Here is a 22,204-nt window from a genome sequence, read left to right as displayed (position 1 = left end):
CACCTTCACACCACAAGCACATGGTTAGGGACAACTTGTTTGAGCCGCTTAAGCTAGGATTTTATTCCTTTGGTCCCTCCTATCCATTAATGCTCAAAGCCTTAGGTCCTTCTACCCTTGCCTTTTGGTTTAAAGGGTTACTAACTTTTTCAATCTGCCCTCCTTTTCCTGCATTTTTGGGCAGTAATGGATTTTTCTGCTTTTTATCTTTTTTTCTTTTCACCATTTTTTCTTTCTTTTTCGCATGCATATATTTTTTTTTTCTTTTGCAACATGCTTTTTCTTTTTCTTTTTGCTGTTTTTTCTTGCTTCAAAAATTAATATTGATTTTTCAGATTACCAATAATACTTTTCCTTTTTCCTTATTCTTTCAAGAGCCAACATTCTAAAATTTCAACTTCAAATATGCACTATTTAATCATACATTCAGAAAACAAAAGCAATGCCACCACATCAACATAATTAAACTATTCTTATTTTAAACTTGAAATTCATGTATCTCGCAATTCTTTTCAAATAAAATTTTCTTTTAAGCAAGGTGAGAGATATATGAAACATTTTACAACTTTAAGACATCAATGCAAATGATCATGCAACTAGAACAAGTGAACAGATAAAACATAACAGAAAACAGAAAAGGAAAGGAAGTAAAAGAGAACGAGTCCACCTTTAATGGTGGCGGCTAGTGCTCCTCCTTGAGGATCCAATGTGATGCTTGATCTCTTCTATGTCACTCTTTTGCCTTTGTTGCTCTTCCCTCAAAGCCCTTTGGTATTTCCTTATGGCTCTTTGATCTTTTCTGATTTCATTGAGGGTGGTAGCATGCCCTTGATGCTCCATCCTCAATTGTTCTATGTTAGTGCTCAATTCTCTAAGAGAAGTTTGCCATTGATCCCAATAGCTTTGAGAGGAAAATACATCCCTTGAGGCATCTCAGGGATCTCATAAGGAGGCTGCTGCACGTGCTCTTGTGCATGCTCTCTAGTTTTCTCCATCATCTTCTTGGTGATGGGCTTGTCCTCCCCAATGGAGATGTCTCTATTTATAGCAATTCCAGCTGAATTACATAGATTACAAATGAGGTGTGGGAATACCAACCTTGCATTGGTGTGAGGCTTCTCAGCTACCTTGTACAGTTCTTGAGGAATCACCTCATGTACTTCTACCTCACTTCCAATCATGATGCAATGGATCATGATGGCTCTGTCAACAGTCACTTCTGACCGATTGCTAGTGGGGATAATGGATCTTTGGATGAATACCAACCATCCTCTAGCTATGGACTTTAGGTCAACCCTTCTTAATTGAATGGGCTTGCCTTGGGAATTTTCTTTCTACTGTGCTCCTTCCACACAGATATCTGAGAGCACTTGATCCAATCTATAATCATAGTTGACTCTCCTAGTGTAAGGATGAGGATCTCCTTGCATTAGAGGCAAGTTGAATGCCAACCTCACACTTTTCGGGCTAAAATCTAAGATTCTTCCTCAGACCATGGTGATCCAATTCCTAGGATTTGGGTTCACACTAGTGTCATGGTTTTTGTAACCCATGCATTAGCATAGAACTCTTATACCATGAGAATCTCAACATCCTGAATGGGATTGGTTAAGACTTCCCAACCTCTTCTCTGGATTTCTCTTTGGATTTTCGGATACTCATTCTTCTTGAGCATGAAAGGGACCTCCGAGATCACTTTCTTCTCTGCCACTACTTCATAGAAGTGGTCTTGATGAGCTTTGGTGATGAATCTTTCCATCTCCCAAGATTCAGAGGAAATGGCTACTGCCTTTCCTTTCCTCTTTCCAGAGGAGTCTCCAACCTTTGGTGCCATGAATGGTAATGGAAAGAAAAAAAGCTATGCTTTTCCAACAACAAAATTAAAACTTTGCTCATCCTCGAGCAAAAATAAGGAAAAGGGAAGAATGGAGTAGAGGAAGAAGAAAATAGAAGGAGATGGAGGGAAAGAGAGGGCTCGGCCGTGGGGTGTGTTGTGGTGTATGAGAGGTGTGTGTATGAAGGGTTATGAAGTGATGTATTTATAGGAAAGGGGAGTGGTTGTTATGATGGTGTGGGAAAGTGAAATGGATGTGATTGGACAAGGGTTTATAGAGAAGTGTGTGTGGGGAAGTGTGAAAGTAAGTAGGGTAGGTGAAGATGCTGTGGGACCCACAGGTCCTGAGAGGCTAGGGAATTCCAGATTTCCTACTTCTCTACATTGGCGTTTGAACGCCCAGGAGCTGTTCCCTGGCTGGCGTTCAACGCCAGCATTGTTGCCCATGATGGGCGTTGAACGCCCAGCAGGGATACCCTGGCTGGTGTTCAACTTTAACACTTCATCCAGAGCGTTCTGTTTTTATTGTTGTGAAATTCTGTCTCTGTTCTGAATGCTGCATATGATCATGACTCTAAAAGTAACTGAAAGAAAAACAAAATGAAAGGAAATAATAATTAATTAAGGTTGGGTTGCCTCCCAACAAGCGCTCCTTTAACGTCACTAGCTTGACGGTTAGCTCTTTACGGAGGTGAGTATGGGCTCAGATTTTTGCCCCTTACAGTGAATTTTCTTCCTGTCCTCTCATGAATGAGCTCCACATGCTCTAGAGAGAGGACACGACTCACTGTATGTGGTAAGACTAGATTCTTGGTGAAGACAACTCTCATGCTAGGTGAGAGGCCTTCAGTTGGGACTTTCTTGTCCCTCCAGCCTTTAGGTATTTTCTTCTTAGTACCTTTGTGCTTAGACCTTGTTGACGGTTACCCAACATCAAACTTAGAATTGATGTTTTGGGGCTCTGTAAAGCTCTGCACAGAAAGAGAGGGTTGGAATACTAGGTGTTGCACAATTATCTCTCTTTTAGAGGGAGAATTAGGATGAGGCATCTTGAAAAAGATTTGATCCTCCCCTAATTGTAGGGTCAGTTCTCCCTTAGCCACATCAATGATAACATTGGTTGTGGCTAGGAAAGGTCTTCCAAGGATGATAGAGTCATCCTCATCCTCTCCTATGTCTAAGACTATGAAGTTTGCAGGGATGTAGTGGTTTTCAACTTTCACCAAAACATCCTCTACTAAGCCATATGGCTTCTTCATTGTCTTGTCTGTTATCTCTAATGAGATATTTGCAGCTTGTACCTCAAGGATACCCATCTTCTCCATTACAGAGAGTGGCATGAGGTTTATGCTTGACCCTAGGTCACACAGAGCCTTTTCAAAGGTCATGGTGCCTATGATGCAAGGAATCAGAAAGTGTCCAGGATCTGGAAGTTTCTGAGGTAGCCTCTGCTGAACCAAAGCATGGAGTTCTTTGGTAAGCAGTTGAGGTTCTTCCTCCAGAGGCTTTGTACCAAATAACTTAGCATTCAGCTTCATAAGAGCTCCTAGGTACCGAGCAACTTGCTCTTCCCTAGTTTCTTCATCCTCATCCGAGGATGAGTAGTCATCAGAACTCATACACTACCGAAGTGCATTCAAAGGAACCTCAATGGTCTTTATGGTTTCCTTTGGTTATGAGCTAGAGGGTTCTTGAGTGGGGTTTAAGCGCTCAAAGGGTGTGCTTTAACTGGCGTTCAATGCTATCTCTGTTAGCTTATTGGGCATCAAACGCCTTGATGTCTGTCCACTCTGACTGGCGTTAAACGCCAGTCCCTCTAACATTTTGGGCGTTGAACGCCCAGCAGGGATGTCCTTGCTGGCGCTCAACGGCAGGTTCCCTGGGTGAATAGGCGTTGAACACCCAGTGAGGGGTTCCTCACTGGCGTTCAGCGCCAGAATGGCTGCATGGTTGGGCGTTGAACGCCTAGTGAGGGGTTTCTCACTGGCGTTTAACGCCAAAAAGCCTGCCTAGTTGGGCGTTGAATGCCCAGTGAGGGGTTCCTCACTGGCGTTCAATGCCAGAAAGCCTGGGTGTTTGCACATTAAACACCCAGCCAGTGCTCCCTGGCTGGCGTTCAACGCCAGCTCTGCTACCAGGATGGGCGTTGAACGCCCAGTGAAGGGTTCCTCACTAGCGTTCAGCGACAGGCTTGCTGCTAGTTTGGGCGTTAAACGCCCAGTGATATGTCCTTCACTGGCGTTCAATGCCACCCCATTCTCTTCCAATTCAGCCTTCACCTCCATGGTTATGGCCTTGCACTCTTCTCTAGGATTTACCTCAGTATTACTAGGAAGAGTTTCAGGAGGAATCTCAGGGATCCTCTTGCTCAGTTGACCAACTTGTACCTCCAAGTTTCTAATGGAGGACCTTGTTTCATTAATGAAACTATGAGTGGTCTTAGAGAGTCTGGAATCCAGAGAGACTAAGTCAGAGAGGCTCTACTTAGAGGTTTTCATATTTTCTTGAGAAGATGGGAATGGTGGTCTATTATTGAACATATTCTGGTTCCTTCCACCTTGATTGTTATTGAAACCTTGCTGAGGTTTCTGTTGATCTTTCCATAAAAGATTAGGATGGTTCCTCCATGAAGGGTTGTAGTGTTTCCATAAGATTCTCCCATGTAATTCACCTCCTCCATGGTGGTTTGTTCAGGATCATAAGCTTCTATGTCAGAAGAAGCTTCCTGAGTACTTCCATCTGCAGTTTGCATCCCAGTCAGATGCTGAAAGATCATATTGACTTGTTGGGTCATGATCCTGTTCTGAGCCAATATGGCATTCAAAGTATTAACTTCATGAACTCCTTTCTTTTGAGAGGTCCCATCCTTTACAGGATTCCTTTCAGAAGTATACATGAATTGGTTATTTACAACCATTTCAATGAGTTCTCTTGCTTCTGCAGGTGTTTTCTTCAAGTGGAGTGATCCACCTTCAGAACTGTCCAATGAAATTTTGGACATCTCAGACAAGCCATCATAGAACACGCCTATGATGGACCATTCTGAGAGCATGTCAGGAGGACATCTCCTGATCAGTTTCTTGTATCTTTCCCAAGCTTCATAGAGGGATTCACCTTCTCTTTGTCTAAAGGTTTGAACTTCCACTATAATCTTGCTCATCCTTTGAGGGGGAAAGAATTTAGCCAGAAAAGCATTAACCAGCTTTTTCCAAGAGTCAAGACTCTCTCTTGGTTGTGCATCCAACCATAGCTTAGCTCTGTCTCTTACAGCCAAGGGAAAGAGCATCAGCTTGTAGACTTCAGGATCTACTCCATTAGTCTTTACAGTATCTCAGATCTGTATGAATTCAGCTAAGAACTGATATGGATCTTCCAATGGAAGTCCATGGAATTTGCAGTTCTACTGCAGAAGAGAGACTAACTGAGGCTTAAGCTCAAAATTTTTAGCTCCAAAGGTAGGTACAGAGATACTTCTGCCATAAAAGTCAGAGGTAGGCATGGTGAAGTCACCAAGGACCTTTCTGGGCTCCTCTTGAGGTTCGGCCATGTCCTCTGTTTCTTGTTCAAAACTTTCTGAAAGGTCTCTTTCGGAGTGTTGTGCTTTAGCTAGTTGTAAACGTCTCCTTAGAGTCTTCTCAGGTTCAGGATCAGGAGTCAAGAGAGGTTCTTTATCCCTATTTCTGGTCATAAACAAGAAAGGAAAGGAAAGAAAAGAAGAAAGCTTTTTGTGCCACTTGGACCAAAGAGCTTCCAATGAGATGTGAAGAAAGAAGAGAGAAATAAAAGTAAAGAAGGAAGATGAAAAGGAAGAATAGAGAGGGGGAAGAAGAAGAGTTCGAAAATAGAGATGAGAAGAGAAGAAGTATAAATAGAAAAAGTGAATAAAAATTAAAATATTTTTATTTTTATTTTATTTATTTATTATTTTCGAAAATTATGGTTAACTAATTTAAAACGATTTAAAATGTAAATGTTAAATTTTCGAAAATAGAAGAAAGAGAAGAAGGAGAAGTTTTCGAAAATTAAGTGAGAGAAGAGTTAGTTAGGAAGTTTTGAAAAAGAAGAGAAAGAAGAGAAGTGGAATTTTTGAAAATTAAGAAAGAGATGAGAGTTAGTTAGGAAGTTTTGAAAAGGAAGAGAGAGAAGATAAGATATTAATTAAGAAAAGATTTGAATTTAAAATAAGATAAGAGATAAGATAAGAAAAGATTTGAAATTGAAAGTTGAAATTAGAAAAAAATAAGATAAGAAATTTAAAAAGATTTGAAAATTTTAAAAAGATAAGATTTAAAAATTTAATTTTGAAAAAGATATGATTTTTAAAATTTGAAATTTGGAAAAGATAAGATTTTGAAAAAGATAAGATTTTTAATTTTGAAAAGATTTAATTTTTGAAAATTTGAAAACTAAGATAAGATAAGATAAAAATTTAAAATCAAAATCTGAATTTTTAATGTTAATTTTCAAAAATTAAGCAAAAAATAAAAATAAAAAAGATTTTTTTTATTTTTTAAATTTAATGATGAAAGAGAAAAACACACAAAAGACACAAGACTTAAAATTTTTAGATCTAATGCTCTTTGTTTTCAAAAATTTTAGAGGGAAACACAAAGGAACACAAAACTTAAAAATTTTAAGATCAAAACACAAAAAAGCTCAAGAACACTTTAAAGACTAACAAGAACACAAAAAACAAAACTCAAAGACTCAATGAACACAAGAACATATAAGAGACACTAAACTTAAAATTTTTAGAAAACCAAACATAAATTTTCAAAACTTTGAAGAAAATTAACACGAAAACACCAAACTAAAAAACTTGACATAAGATTTAACCAAAGAAAATATTTTTGAAAAATTTTTAGAAAGAAAGACTAAAAAAACACGAAAATTTACCAAGAACATAAGTACAAGGCTCTAGCCAAAAATAAAGATTGAATAAAGAAAAGACAAATATTTCTTGTAAAAGGTTTTTGAAGAAGTTTTAAAATTTTTGGAATTAAAAAAAAAACAGAAAACAAGAACATGCAAGACTCAATACCAAGAACACAAATTAAACAAAGAGAAGAAAAAATATTTTTGGAAAGCTTTTTGATTTTTTTGAAATTTGAAGAAGAAAATAAAAAATAAAAGACTCAACAAAAACACAAGACTCAAACAAAGAACAAAGATTAAACAAAGAAAAGAAAAAATATTTTTGAAAAAAGGTTTTAAAATTTTCGAAAATTGAAGAAGAAGCAAATAAAAATAAAAGACTCAAATAAAATAAAAATTACCTGATCTAGGGAGCAAGACAATTCGTCAGTTTGTCCAAACTCGAACAATCCCCAGCAACAGCGCCAAAAACTTGGTGGCACGAATTCCCACACTTTTGTACTATTGTACTAGCAAGTGCACTGGGTCCTTCAAGTAATACCTGAGCGAGTCAGGGTCGATCCCACGAGGATTGTTGGCTTGAAGGAAGCTATGGTTATCTTGAAGGTCTTAGTCAAGCAGATCAGAAGGTTGTTGGATTGATAGATAAATATTTGTGACATTATTAAACTATGAAGACATATAACTAATAAAGCAAAAGGGATAGAAAATACTGATAGGAATAAGGTTAAGGATTGGAGTTGCTTTGTCTTTCTAAATCAACTCTGGTACTACTGTCTTCTCTGCTTGTGAATGATCTTCTTTTATGGCAGGCTGTATGTGATCAATACTATGGGCCGTGGTCATTGATCTTCTCTACTACAGGTTGAACGTCATTGGCCGTGGTCATCCAATCTGACGAAGGGTGAAGTGCATAGCAAGTCATTCTCTTAGCGATCCTACTCAAAATGCCACAGACAAGGTCGAATCTTCCAGATCAGAGGATGCTGCTTCTTAGGATTCTAGCCTATACCACGAAGACCCTAATCTCACTAGAAATCGGCTGAACTGGTATCTTGAGAAGTCCCCAACAAATTCGTGGATTAGTCATCTGAGAAATGTATAAACATAGCTGTTGGCTCGTGCTTTCCAGTCACGTATTCACACGAACCCAAGTAGACGCGGGTGTTTGTCAGGCACGTTCATCTTAATGTGATGAATAGAGCTGATTGTCTGATCATCTTATTCACTCTGATGAAGTTCGAGTATACATCTTAGAAATAAATCAAACACGAATCGGAGAAGAAACAGTAATACTTTTATTAATTCATAGGACTCAGCAAGGCTCCTCTCCTCAACCTAGAAGGTTTAGAAACTCATACTGATGAGAAATACAATGTAAAACTCGAAAATAGGACTGTAAAGTATGCGTGATGTCTGAATGATTATGCAAGATACACTTTAAATATTAAGCAGATGACTAGTAAGGGTAAAATAGTCTATATAGGGATAAAATTCACTTCTGGGGCCCACTTGGTGAGTGTTTGGGCTGAGCTTTAATGAGATCCATGTGCTATGAGGTCTCTGATCGTGGAACACCAGCTAGGGGGTCCTCTTTGGGCGTTTGGACTCTGGTATCTGCTCTGTGGGCGCTGGACGCCTGGAAGGGGGCAGGTAGCTGGCGTTGAACTCCAGTTTTGGGCCTTCTAATCCAAAGCAAAGTATGAACTATTATATATTTCTGGAAATCTCTGGAATTCAACTTTCCATGGCCATTGAGAGCTCTCCATTTGGACTTCTGGAGCTCCAGAAAAGCTCTTCCGAATGCAAGTAGGTCAGATCCAGACAGCATCTGCAGTGTTTTCTTTGTCTCTGAATCAGACTTCTGCTCCAGCTCCTCAATTTCAGCCAGAAAATACCTGAAATTATACAAAAATACAAAAACTTATAGTAGAATCCAAAAATATAAATTTAACAGTAAAACCTATAAAAACTTAATAAAACTAAACAAAACATACTAAAAACTATATGAAAATGATACCAAAAAGCGTATAAAATATCTGCTCATCAAGAGACTCCATCATAAAAGGTTTGGATTTGAAGCCATTCGGAAAAGGCATAATATGGACATTTTTGGAGCATCTTTATGTACCTTTCCTAAACTTCATAGAACGATTCGCCCTCCTTTTGGGAAAAAGAATTAATTTCATATCTCAACCAGGCTAACTTTTGGGGAGGAAAATACTTGGTTAGGAATTTACTAACTAAGCCCCCCCAAGAAGTAATACTGCCCAAGGGTTGAGTTTGGAGCCATTGTGTGGCTCTATGTCTTAAAGAGAATGGGGATAGCCTTAGCCAGATGGCTTTGGGACTAACTCCATTACTCTTTATTATGTCAGATAGCTACAGAAAACTAGCTATGTGTTTGTTTCGATCTTCTTGCGGGCTACCACTGAATTAGTCCCTTTGTTCAAATTAGATTAATGATGGCTTTAGTTCAAAGTTATTAACTTGAACTGTAGGTATCACTATGCTACTTCCACAGCAATCGATGGTAGGAACAGTGTAGCCGCCAAGAGTCCTTCTATTGTTATTCTCATTTGCCATCTTCTCTACTTCTTCTCTCCTAGTCCTTGATCTCTTCTTTATTTGTATATGCGTCTTTTCAATTTTCAGATCGAAGAGAATGGGATTCTCCTCCCCTTGCGTGCACAAAAACAATAAGAAATCAAATGTACCATGCAGAATAAAGAAAATAAAGAAAAAAAAGAAAGTAAAATAACATAAAAATAAAAGAAATAAAATAAATAAGATCTAACTTAGTGATTTAAACCGGACGTATGTTGTCAATCTCAATTTATCGCCGGCAACGGCGCTAAAAACTTGATGAGCCAAAATTGATAAGCTCGTACTATTGGCAAGTGCACCAAATCGTATTAGGTAATACCACGGTTAGTGGATATCATTCTCACGAGGATTAACAGATTGAGACAAGCAATGTCTAATTATATCTCTAATTAGATCGATCACACCTTGGCATGAGGGCAATTGGTTCGTGAGTTTGGAAGCAACAGAGAAGTGAGAATTGATTTTGTTTGGATTATTGGGTGTGGGAAGGTTTTGAAGAATCAGAAAGAAATCAAGATAGGGAATGTGGAAGAATAATAGTTGTGTTTTCAAAATTTTGATTCATGCAAAAATCTTTTTATAGAAAATCATTTATAATTAAATTTCAATATTTTGGCAATCTAATTTCTCTTTACTTAATTAATCGCTAATATCTTAGTCAATTAATCAAGAGAAGAGGTTAAGAACGGTTTCGATTTTAAGCCACACAATATTCAAAGACTATCCCTAGATGAATTAAATGTCACATATTCAAGAACTAGTTCTAAAATCAGTGAAGATTATGAGATGGATTTCAAGCTAATTCTGATATTAAATCTCTTAAAGTAATATCGGAATCTAAGACAGAATTAGAATATTTCTCAACACTTCTAATAATTATTGATGAAGAACTAAACTCAATCTTAAAAAAGTAAAGAAGCATGAATTAAAACAAAGAAAATACTTGCATTATTAATCCATAAAAATAAAACAGAGCCCCTAACCTTTAACAAGAAGAGGTTTATTTGTTCATGGTAGAGAAGAAAACAACTAAACTAGAGAGAGTGGCGAATGTATGATTCGTGGATGACGGATCGGATGATTGGTGCCTCTCTTGTGAACCTTGTTTACTTATTTATATCTAACTTCCTAACTAGTTCAAATTAAAAAACTAATCTAATGTTATCTTTTAAAGAGAATGATAACTTATTCAAATTCAAATTTAATCTAATCTAATCCTAATAACCAAATCTTTATCTTTCTAGAAGAATTTGTTGCTAACTAATCATTTAATTATTGAATCTTGAATTGAATTGAAGCCTCCTAGGAGTTAGTTATATGCTGGAGCCGGGCTTGGTGAAGTGGAGTTAGGCTAGAAGCAATTCTTAGAATCTTGGGAGTGGTAATTGCACTTCAATACAGGAAACACAGAGGATAGCGGCGGCAAATTGCCTGCGGTTTCTCCATCTGCTGTAATTTGCTAAGATAGCTGCCATTGACATCTGATCTCTTCAATGTGACGTAGAATCAACTTGGATTAGCGTCGATTCCATGAAGTCCCGCCGCTAACCCTAACCCAATATACTGATTTCACCCAAAATCAATTCAGATTACTCAAAATATATAGTGGGAACCCGTGAAAGGAGAGTGGAAGCGGTGAACCCGTGTTCTCTGCTCCACCGTGGAGTCGCATGGCAGTCGATCCAATCTCCTCTCACCGCTGTTGACCATTCCCCCTACCTACAGTGCGTGAAACCCCTAATCCCTCATTCAAGGTGTGCATAACCACCCATGTTCTCTGCTCCCACGTGCGATCTATGCTGTCTTTGAGTCATGTGGCTGCCCAGACATCCTCCTCTCGCCATCGTCAACTGTTCCCCTCTCCTCCACCGTGCACAAATCTGAGTTATCGCGGTCTCTCCCTGTCACTGGATCGTTCTTCCACATTGCTCTTTCTTTCTTGTTTTTATTCTTGATCACTGACAAAATTTGAATCCTATTTTCCTCAAGATTTGTATATGTCTTCTCCTCGACATTGCTAAGTCGTGCTCGGAGCTGTTGGCATCGCAATCTCCGTCGTCGTCGTCAGCCTCGAAATTGACGTCTCTGTCCTTGCATCAAGCCTTTGTCTTCGAGCCCCTTCTCTCTTTGTCCGAGGTCACATCCTTCCTCCCTCACCGTCACTTCCCTTCCTCCCTCACTGCTGGTAACCGCTACTGGTTCAATTTGTGTTGTTTTTGGGCGCCCCTTATATGAAATTGGAGGGGAGTTGGGCACCACCTTATGGAGCCGGACTCTAGCCTTTTTTTCTTCCTTCCAGTACACGAAAGCGCTGGGCTTCAAATCCTTGATGCTGGCGCCAGTCCTTGGAGTCGGGTTCTGGGTTTGGGCACCCAACTTGGCATTTTAGGCATTGGACTTGTCTTTTTTAGGCTTACGCCTCTAAATTTATTTTTGTGTTGATTTTCATCTTTGATTTGTTTGATTTTAGCTTGAAAACATAATTATTTCTAACAGAACTCCAACTCCAACTATATGATTAGTTATCAAAACATCACTAAAAATATGAGAATTTGATTCAAAAATTAAGAAAATAAATAAAAAAGAGACTTAAAAAGTGATTAAGATGACATGTCATCATCAGTGAATACTCTGAATAGTTTTAGCTTTTTAACTATTTCTCCATTTAACCTGCAGAAAACCAATCTAACTGGTATTTAACCGATCAAACACTAAAGTGGACCAACTGATGAACCAGGAGGTCTGCAATCACCTATGCGCCTCTATGGTACACCATCAGTGTGCTGAATCATGATAGGACACACACCTTTGAATTAATTCAAAAAATGCGTTGCAAAAAGTTCTCCCTCATTCTTCTACTAAGCCAACATATCTCTTGTTATAATAAAGGTTAATATATATATATATATATATATATATATATATATATATATATATATATTATAAACGGCTAATAATTATATATTATATTAAAGAATTAAAATTTCTATATAATTTATTTAATTATATATAATGTAAAATATTATTTTTATTTTTTTAATAATAATATTGTATTAATTTATTTTATAGTTTAGTTTTAATGATTTGACAATATAAAATATTATTTTACACCATTGTCCAATTGCAAACCTGTTTTTTATGATTAATATAAAAAATAGTCATTTTTATTGATATAACATTATATAATTAGATATACGTATAAAATCGTTTTATACTAATAATGTATTAAAATTAAATTTTTATTTTTATTATTTAAATTTTAATTTTATTATATATATATATATATATATATATATATATATATATATATATATATATATATATATATATTTGATTATTATTGGGTCAAATAGTTCAACTAGTGATCCAATTATACCATTATTAATATAGTGACCGTAATATAGCCAAATTGATTGCCATTCGGTTATAATAACTATGATAACTGGTTTTTATTTGTTATGCATTTATTATATTAGATTAATCCTAAATTTCTTAAAAAGTTATCTGTCAAAAATAGATTTGATATAAATAAATATTTTTTAAAATAAAATTTTAAAATATTTTTAAAATTTATGACAAATTTTAAAAAAATAAATATACTTTACCTTTTTACTATTGTCTTATATTTAGTAATGTGTTGTATAAGACTCGTAATCTCATCTTTCAATAGACAAATTCATATTATACAATATAAAAAATTGTTTTAATAGCTAGAATATTATATTATCTTTGCATTTCTTGATGTTACAACTATATTTTCACAAAAATTTAATAATATGTGTATCGCTTTTCAAAATTTATAGTCATACATAATATCTATCTAGTATGAATATATATAAAAGGTGAGACATGCCACAAGTGGAACATATGGTTACATGGCATGAAATGAAACATTTTAACAAAATTTAAATAAATTCAAATATATTATGAGAAGAGAGACATGGGACACTAAATAAATTAGGGGAGTTCAGATATGTAATTATCACAAGAAAATATTTAGTGAAATTAAAATTTTAATTTAATAATAATCTTACTTAACGGATGAGCTAAAAATAAAAGTACATAAACTTAAGAAATATTTATGAATATAATATTTAATTGGAATATTGAATAATCATTAATTATACATGTCATTTACTTAAGAGTAACTTTATCTAATAATAATTTTAACAACTATGCTATAGGGGATGCAACTAACTAGTATTTTTTTTTTAAATTTTTTTTAGAGAAAACATAAATTCAAATTATTATGAGAAATATCTAATACTAAATGAAAAGAAACAATCAAAATCTCAAAAAAATCTAAAAATCAAAGAAAAATAAGCATTCAAAATCATTATAAAAATAATATCCACTACAAGAAAATTACTGAGTATTGTCAATTTTACCGGCAAATGTATAACCCTTGCTAGTAACAATTTACCATCGAATTATTCAATCTGCCGATAATTATCATCGGATTCTACGACAAATTCTTATTTGAAATTTATTCGATTACCGGTAGAATATTTTCGCTGGTAATATTGGCTCCACACTATTTTATTTTCTGCCTAATTACTGTCAAATTTTTTTTCGGTAAATTTGATGATAGCTTCAATTTTTTGTTAGTTTTTTAGTTTTTTTAAGACACAATTAGTAGTTAATTTTTTTTATTTCTTTTAAATTTATTTTTTACCCAATTAGTCGTTAAATTCTCAATAATAGAAACCAAATAATGATTTTATTAAATATCAAATTATGAATAAAATAAAAAGTCAAATAAGTAAAATATAATCAATAGTCTAAAATAAAACCCTAATCGCTACGGATCCTGATAGTTATCATCGTCGTCATCCCCTTGGTCCTTATGAGACGACGGACTAGGCAGTGATATCGGTGTCCCTCCAACGGAGCTGCTGCCACTAGTGCATATCCGCTCATAGTATACCACCATGTGTTGCTCCATCCGCTGAAGCCACTCTAGCTCCTGTCTAAGCTCCAGCCTGAGAGAATCTGTGTTTGAGATGCGAGGATCTTGTTATATCTCTCTTCAGACTATTGCAGCTGCTAAGCTTGTTAGTAAAGGTTCTGAGTGAGATTCAACACCTGCTCCCTTAAATCAACGATGCTATCCTCGGGATCGACAGCGTGACTGGTGGTAGAGGCAGATGAAGCCCTCAATGTAGAAGTGCGAAGGTTGTCAGTGAAGAACGATCCCAGCCTATAGACGCAATTCTTGTAAGGATCGACGACTACATCAGCGACGTTGTTCTGTCCTCTCCAGTAGGCTGGGATTTTTGGGTTTTGGCCTCTAATCTGTGCGTGTAGGACTCTTACATAACTCATGTTAGAAGGCGGATGACAGTTATTTGAAAACTTTACGTCGAATGATGTTTACTCACATAATGATTCGCTGACCGCTGATCAACAAATCTCTCTTTGTTCTCCTTTAAAGTGTAAGTATACTTGAAGGTCTTCATCATTGTGGTATCACGATCCAACGACTTAGACTGCATATGTTGAAATAATATGATAAATTAAGTAATAACGAAATTAAATGTCAAAGGCAAACGAACTTAATAACAAAATGAAACAAGTTACATACCAGTCTGGCCTTTGTCTTCATAAAAGTCGCTGAACTGCCGGTATACTTCGACGACCTAACCGATGCCTGTTGGCTCTGTTTGTGAGGCGACGACGCCTGAACCCCTCATCAATCTCCCAATGGATGTACAATGGCTTCTTAATGTCCCGAAGGAGCCAAATAGTGAAGTGGTCACGCCTTTCACGTACATCCTCTATCACTTGATGAAGCCACCTAACCATCCGATGGCCGAAGATCTTCCTGATCATGGCAGCGTGAGTCTTTTCCCATATAAATTTCTCTTCTACGAAAGAACATTTATCGCTAGTCAATCAAAATTAAATACACAATTAAGCAAAATAGAATATATAAACTAGCTAAGGTTTGAATCAGATTGAGTTTTTACCTCTCATTTCTAAAACCATCGCTCTCTGGTCTTAGCAGGGATATTCTTGTAGTTTGGCCATAGGTGTTCGTACATCAGCTTGATGATATTGGTACACTCATGTATACATGCATTATTATTTGTTGCAAACATATCAATAAAAACTTAAGATAGTATTTTGAATCAAATTTGAAGTAATCTATAAACCTTAAGTATATTTAGATTTTTTAGAAATTTCGGTAGAGTTTCATCTATAATTAAAAGGTGCCAAAAATTCTATCCATTAATAATTCACTTAAGCAATTCACAAACAAACTAATATGGCATTATATCACTTAAGCAGCAACATCCATCAACAATACGAATTCTCAAATACTTTTAGCAGTTCAAACCTACTTATCTAAATTGAACCTATTTTAACATCCTAAATCCACAAAAACCAAAAAATTGAATCTAAATAAATTAAACTAACTAACTAAAATGAAAAACTTAAGATTAGCAACCACATATGTTAAATAAGAATATCAAAATAGTTTGTATATAAAAGACTTAAAATAGTACTCACGCCATCATCATCCATACAATGAAAGGTGGTGGAGGGGCATCTGGCTAGGATCTATGTGAGGATTTCGGCATCGCAGTGTAAATCGCTAGAGGAGGTGTTGTTATCAAAATAGTGGACTGCTGAGCGGATGGAGGTAGTAGAGGAGTCCACTCTGGTGAAGCAGCCAGACGACTTCCTGGTAGCGAGGTATGCACAACAGAAGGAGCCACATAGTTGGGGTTGGGGACCATGATGAACGGCTGATCCTGTGTATCCATTACCTGTGACGCCCCAAGGGTAGTAGGAGTAGAAGGCGATGACTGAGAAGTTTGGTGCACGAAATTGTGATCTCCAGGCTCGAACAAATCCTGGTAATGGCTCCAAAGCTTGGTGCTCTGATCTTAATTCATAATTGTCACAACTTCGATACAACTAACCAGCAAGTGCACTGGGTCGTCCAAGTAATACCTTACGTGAGTAAGGATCGAATCCCACGGAGATTGTTGGTATGAAGCAAGCTATGGTCACCTTGTAAATCTCAGTCAGGCGGATTTAAACATGATACTTTATTAGATTAAAATAAACAATAAAAGGGATAGAGATACTTATGTAGATTCATTGGCAGGAATTTCAGATAAGCGAATGGAGATGCTTTTCGTTCCTCTGGACCTCTGCTTTCCTGCTATCTTCATCCAATCAGTCTTACTCCTTTCCATGGCTGGCTTTATGCGATACATCACCACTGTCAATGGCTACTTTCGGTCATCTCTCGGGAAAATGATCCAATGCCCTGTCACGGCACGGCTAATCGTCTGGAGGCATCACCCTTGTCAATGGCTTCATCTTATCCTCTCAGTGAATAATATGCTCACGCACCCTGTCACGGCACGGCTATTCATCTGTCGGTTCTCGATCATGCTGGAATAGGATTTACTATCCTTTTGCGTCTGTCACTAACGCCCTGCAATCGCGAGTTAGGAGCTCGTCACAGTCATTCAATCATTGAATCCTACTCGGAATACCACAGACAAGGTTTAGACTTTCCGGATTCTCTTGAATGCCGCCATCATTCTAGCTTACGCCACAAAGATTCTGATTAGGAGATCTAAGAGATACTCATTCTAGCTTAATTCATGTAGAACAGAAGTGTTTGTCAGGCACGCGTTCATAAGGGAGAAGGATGATGAGCGTCACACATAATCATCACCTTCATCACGTTCTTGAGTGCGAATGGATATCTTAGAAGAGAAATAAGAAGAATTGAATAGAAAACAGTAGTACTTTGCATTAATCTTTGAGGAACAGCAGAGCTCCACACCTTAATCTATGGAGTGTAGAAACTCTACCGTTAAAAATACATAAGTGAAGGTCCAGGCATGGCCGAGATGGCCAGCCCCTCTGATCTAAGAACCAGACGTCCAAAGATGCCTAATACAATAGTAAGAGGTCCTATTTATAATAAACTAGTCACTAGGGTTCTGGATCCTTTTCTGGCGCTGGACGCCAGATTTGGGCAGAAGGCTGGCGTTGAACGCCAGTTTACGTCATCAATTCTTGGCCAAAGTATGGACTATTATATATTTCTGGAAAGCCCTGGATGTCTACTTTCCAACGCAATTGAAAGCGCGCCATTTCGAGTTCTGTAGCTCCAGAAAATCCACTTTGAGTGCAGGGAGGTCAGAATCCAACAGCATCAGCAGTCCTTTTTCAACCTCTGAATCTGATTTCTGCTCAAGTCCCTCAATTTCAGCCAGAAAATACCTGAAATCACAGAAAAACACACAAACTCATAGTAAAGTCCAGAAATGTGAATTTAACATAAAAACTAATGAAAACATCCCTAAAAGTAACTAGATCCTACTAAAAACATACTAAAAACAGTGTCAAAAAGCGTATAAATTATCCGCTCATCGCAACACCAAACTTAAATTGTTGTTTGTCCCCAAGCAACTGAAAATCAAATAGGATAAAAAGAAGAGAATATACTATAAATTCCAAACTATCAATGAAACATAGTTTCAATTATATGAGCGGGACTTATAGCTTTTTGCCTCTTGAATAGTTTTGGCATCTCACTTTATCCATTGAAGTTTAGAATGATTGGCATCTATAGGAAATTCAGATTTCGAATAGTGTTATTGACTCTCCTAGTTCAGTATGATGATTCTTGAACACAGCTTCTTTATGAGTCTTGGCCGTGGCCCTAAGCATTTTGTTTTCCAGTATTACCACCGGATACATAAATGCCGCAGACACATAATTGGGTGAACCTTTTCAGATTGTGACTCAGCTTTGCTAGAGTCCCCAATTAGAGGTGTCCAGGGTTCTTAAGCACACTCTTTTTTTGCTTTGGACCTTGACTTTAACCGCTCAGTCTCAAGTTTTCACTTGACACCTACACGCCACAAGCACATGGTTAGGGACAGCTTGGTTTAGCCGCTTAGACCGGGATTTTATTCCTTTAGGCCCTCCTATCCACTGATGCTCAAAGCCTTGGGATCCTTTTTATTTTGCCCTTGCCTTTTGGTTTTAAGGGTTATTGGCTTTTTCTGCTTGCTTTTTCTTTTTCTTTCTATTTTTTTTTCTATTTTTTTTTCGCCCCTTTTTTTTTTCTGCAAGCTTTGTTCTTTGCTGCTTTTTCTTACTTCAAGAATCATTTTTATGATTTTTCAGATTATCAAATAACATGTCTCCTAGTCATCATTCTTTCAAGAGCCAACATATTTAACATTCTTAAACAACAACTTCAAAAGACATATGCACTGTTCAAGCATACATTCAGAAAACAAGAAGCATTGTCACCACATTAATATAATTAAGCTAAGTTCAAGGATAAATTCGAAACTCATGTACTTCTTGTTCTTTTGAATTAAAACATTTTTCATTTAAGAGAGGTGATGGATTCATAGGACATTCATAACTTTAAGACAAAGTTACTAACTACTAATGATCATGTAATGAAGACACAAACATAGATAAGCACATAACATAGAAAACGAAAAACAGAGAAAGTAAGAACAAGGAATGAGTCCACCTTAGTGATGTCCTTGAGCTCTTTTATGTCTCTTCCTTGCCTTGGCTGCTCCTCCTTCATTGCTTTTAGATCTTCTCTGATTTCATGAAGGATGATGGAGTGCTCTTGATGTTCCACCCTTAGTTGCTTCCAATAATTGTGTGGAAGAAAATGTATCCCCTGAGGTATCTCAGGGATCTCTTGATTTGCAGTCAAATGTTCTACCACTGAGCTATAGACCCTTGATGGAAGCTTTTGTCTTCCCTTTCCTCTTTCTAGAGGTTTCTCTGGCCTTAGGTGCCATCAATGGTTATGGAAAAAACAAAAAAGCTATGCTTTTACCACACCAAACTTAGAATGTTGCTCGCCCTCGAGCAAAAGAAGAAAGAATAGAAGAATAAGAAGAAGATATGGAGGAGATGGATGGGAGTGTGTATTCGGCCATATGGGTGGGATTGGGTGGGAGAGAGAGAGAGATGTTGAATTTTGAAGGTAGTGGGTGTATGGACGTGAGTGGTAAATGGAAAGTAGAAGGGATGATCATGAATGGGAAGAGAGATGATGAGGTAGGTGGGGATACTGTGGGGTCCACAGATCCTGAGGTGTCAAGGCATTTACATCCCTGCACCAATTTAGGCATGCAAAATGCCCTTGCACACAACTCTGGGCGTTCAGCGCCAGGTTGGTGCCCATTTTGGGCGTTCAACGCCCATTTGCTGCCATTTCTGGCGTTGAACGCCAGAACCATGCTTGTTCTGGGCGTTCAGCGCCAGGATGCTCCCATTCTGGGCGTTCAGCGCCAGAACTATGCTCTGTTCTGGCGTTTGAACGCCAGACAGATGCTTCTCTAGGGTGTGATTTTTCTTCTGCTGTTTTTGATTCCGTTTTCAATTTTTCTATTTATTTTGTGACTCCACATGATCATGAACCTAAGAAAACATGAAAAATAAGAATTAGATAAACATTGGGTTGCCTCCCAACAAGCGCTTCTTTAATGTGAATAGCTTGACAGTGGGCTCTCATGGAGCCTCACAGATGTGCAGAGCTTTGTTGAGACTCTCCAACACCAAACTTAGAGTTTGGATATGGGAATTCAACACCAAACTTAGAGTTTGGTTGTGGCCTCCCAACACCAAACTTAGAGTTTGACTGTGGGGGCTCTGGTTGGCTCTGCTTGGAGAGAAGCTTTTCCTGCTTCCTCTCCATGGTTGCAGAGGGAGATCCTTGAGTTTTGAATACAAGGGAGTTCTCATTCCATTGAAGGACTATTTCACCTCTGTCAACATCAATCACAGCTCTTGCTGTGGCTAGGAAAGGTCTTCCTAGGATGATGGATTCATCCTCTTCCTTTCCAGTATCCAGGACTATGAAATCAGTAGGTATGTAAAGGCCCTCAACCTTTACTAATACATCTTCTACTTGTCCATAAGCCTGTCTTCTTGAGCTGTCTGCCATCTCTAGTGAGATTTTAGCAGCTTGCACCCCATAGATTCCCAGCTTCTCTATTACAGAGAGGGGCATGAGGTTTATTCCTGAACCAAGGTCACACAGAGCCTTAAAGATCATGGTGCCTATGGTACAGGGTATTATGAACTTTCCAGGATCCTGTCTCTTCTGAGGCAATGTCAGTTGATCCAGATCACTTAGTTCATTGATGAACAAGGGAGGTTCAACTTCCCAAGCATCAATGCCAAACAATTTGGCATTCAGCTTCATGATTGCACCAAGAAACTTGGCAGTTTGCTCTTCAGTGACATCCTCATTCTCTTCAGAAGAGGAATACTCATCAGAGCTCATGAAGGGCATAAGGAGGTTCAATGGGATCTCTATAGTCTCTAGATGAGCCTCAGAGTCCTTTGGTTCCTCAGAGGGAAGCTCCTTATTGATCACTGGACGTCCCAGGAGGTCTTCCTCCTTGGGATTCACGTCCTCTCCTCTCCTCAGAGGTTCGGCCATGGCTCTTATGTCAATGGCCTTGCACTGGGCTTTTGGATTCTCTTCTGTATTGCTTGGGAGAGTACTAGGAGGGATTTCAGTGATCCTTTTACTCAGCTGGCCTACTTGTGCTTCCAGATTTCTAATGGAAGATCTTGTTTCATTCATGAAACTTACAGTGGCCTTAGATAGATCAGAGACTAGATTTGCTAAATTAGAAGCATTTTATTCAGAGTTCTCTGTCTGTTGCTGAGTTGATGATGGAAAAGGCTTGCTATTGCTAAACCTGTTTCTTCCACCATTATTAAAGCCTTGTTGAGGCTTTTGATCCTTCCATGAGAAATTTGGATGATTTCTCCATGTTGAGTTATAGGTGTTTCCATAAGGTTCACCTAAGTAATTCACCTCTGCTATTGCAGGGTTCTCAGGATCATAGGCTTCTTCTTCAGGAGAAGCCTCTTGAGTACTGTTGGATGCAGCTTGCATTCCATGCAGACTCTGAGAGATCATATTGACTTGCTGAGTCAATATTTTATTCTGAGCCAATATGGCATTCAGAGTATCAACTTCAAGAACTCCCTTCTTCATAGGCGTCCCATTACTCACAGGATTCCTTTCAGAAGTGTACATGAACTGGTTATTAGCAACCATGTCAATGAGTTCTTGAGCTTCTGCAGGCGTTTTCTTTAGGTGAATGGATCCACCTGCAGAAGTGTCCAGTGACATCTTTGATAGCTCAGACAGACCATCATAGAATATATCCAGGATGGTCCATTCTGAAAGCATGTCAGAAGGACACTTTTTGGTCAACTGTTTGTATCTTTCCCAAGCTTCATAGAGAGATTCACCTTTTTTCTGTCTGAAAGTTTGAACATCAGCTCTAAGCTTGCTCAGCTTTTGAGGAGGAAAGTACTTGGCTAAGAAAGCCGTGACCAGCTTATCCCAAGAGTTCAGGCTGTCTTTAGGTTGAGAATCCAACCATAATCTAGCTCTGTCTCTTACAGCAAAAGGGAAAAGCATGAGCCTGTAGACTTCAGGATTTACGCCATTAGTCTTAACAGTATCACATATCTGCAAGAATTCAGTTAAGAACTGAAAAGGATCTTCAGATGGAAGTCCATGAAACTTGCAGTTCTGCTGCATCAGAGAAACTAACTGAGGTTTCAGCTCAAAGTTGTTTGCTCCAATGGCAGGAATGGAGATGCTTCTTCCATGTAAATTGGAATTAGGTGCAGTAAAGTCACCAAGCATCCTCCTTTCATTATTATTATTTTCGCCTGCCATCTCCTCTGCCTGTTCGAAAATTTCTGAAAGGTTATCTCTGGATTGTTGTATTTTAGCTTCTCTTAATTTTCTCTTCAGAGTCCTTTCGGGTTCTGGATCTGCTTCCACAAGAATGTTCTTATCCTTGCTCCTGCTCATATGACAAGGAAGAATGGCCAGAAAAA

The 22,204-nt window shown here is 37.7% G+C and overlaps 1 non-coding gene across 1 annotated transcript; it reads left to right on the top strand.

Annotated features, from left to right (window-relative positions):
* The first annotated feature begins 21,536 nt into the window (after window positions 1-21,536).
* On the top strand, window positions 21,537-21,644 carry LOC112773520 (small nucleolar RNA R71). The gene has a single exon (XR_003188067.1). It is a non-coding gene; the product is annotated as a small nucleolar RNA R71 (small nucleolar RNA).
* Window positions 21,645-22,204: the final 560 nt, after the last annotated feature.

The sequence above is a fragment of the Arachis hypogaea genome, chromosome 18, assembly GCF_003086295.3.
Source record: "Arachis hypogaea cultivar Tifrunner chromosome 18, arahy.Tifrunner.gnm2.J5K5, whole genome shotgun sequence".
Lineage (NCBI taxonomy): Eukaryota > Viridiplantae > Streptophyta > Magnoliopsida > Fabales > Fabaceae > Arachis > Arachis hypogaea.
This window is presented reverse-complemented; position numbering and strand designations above follow the sequence as displayed.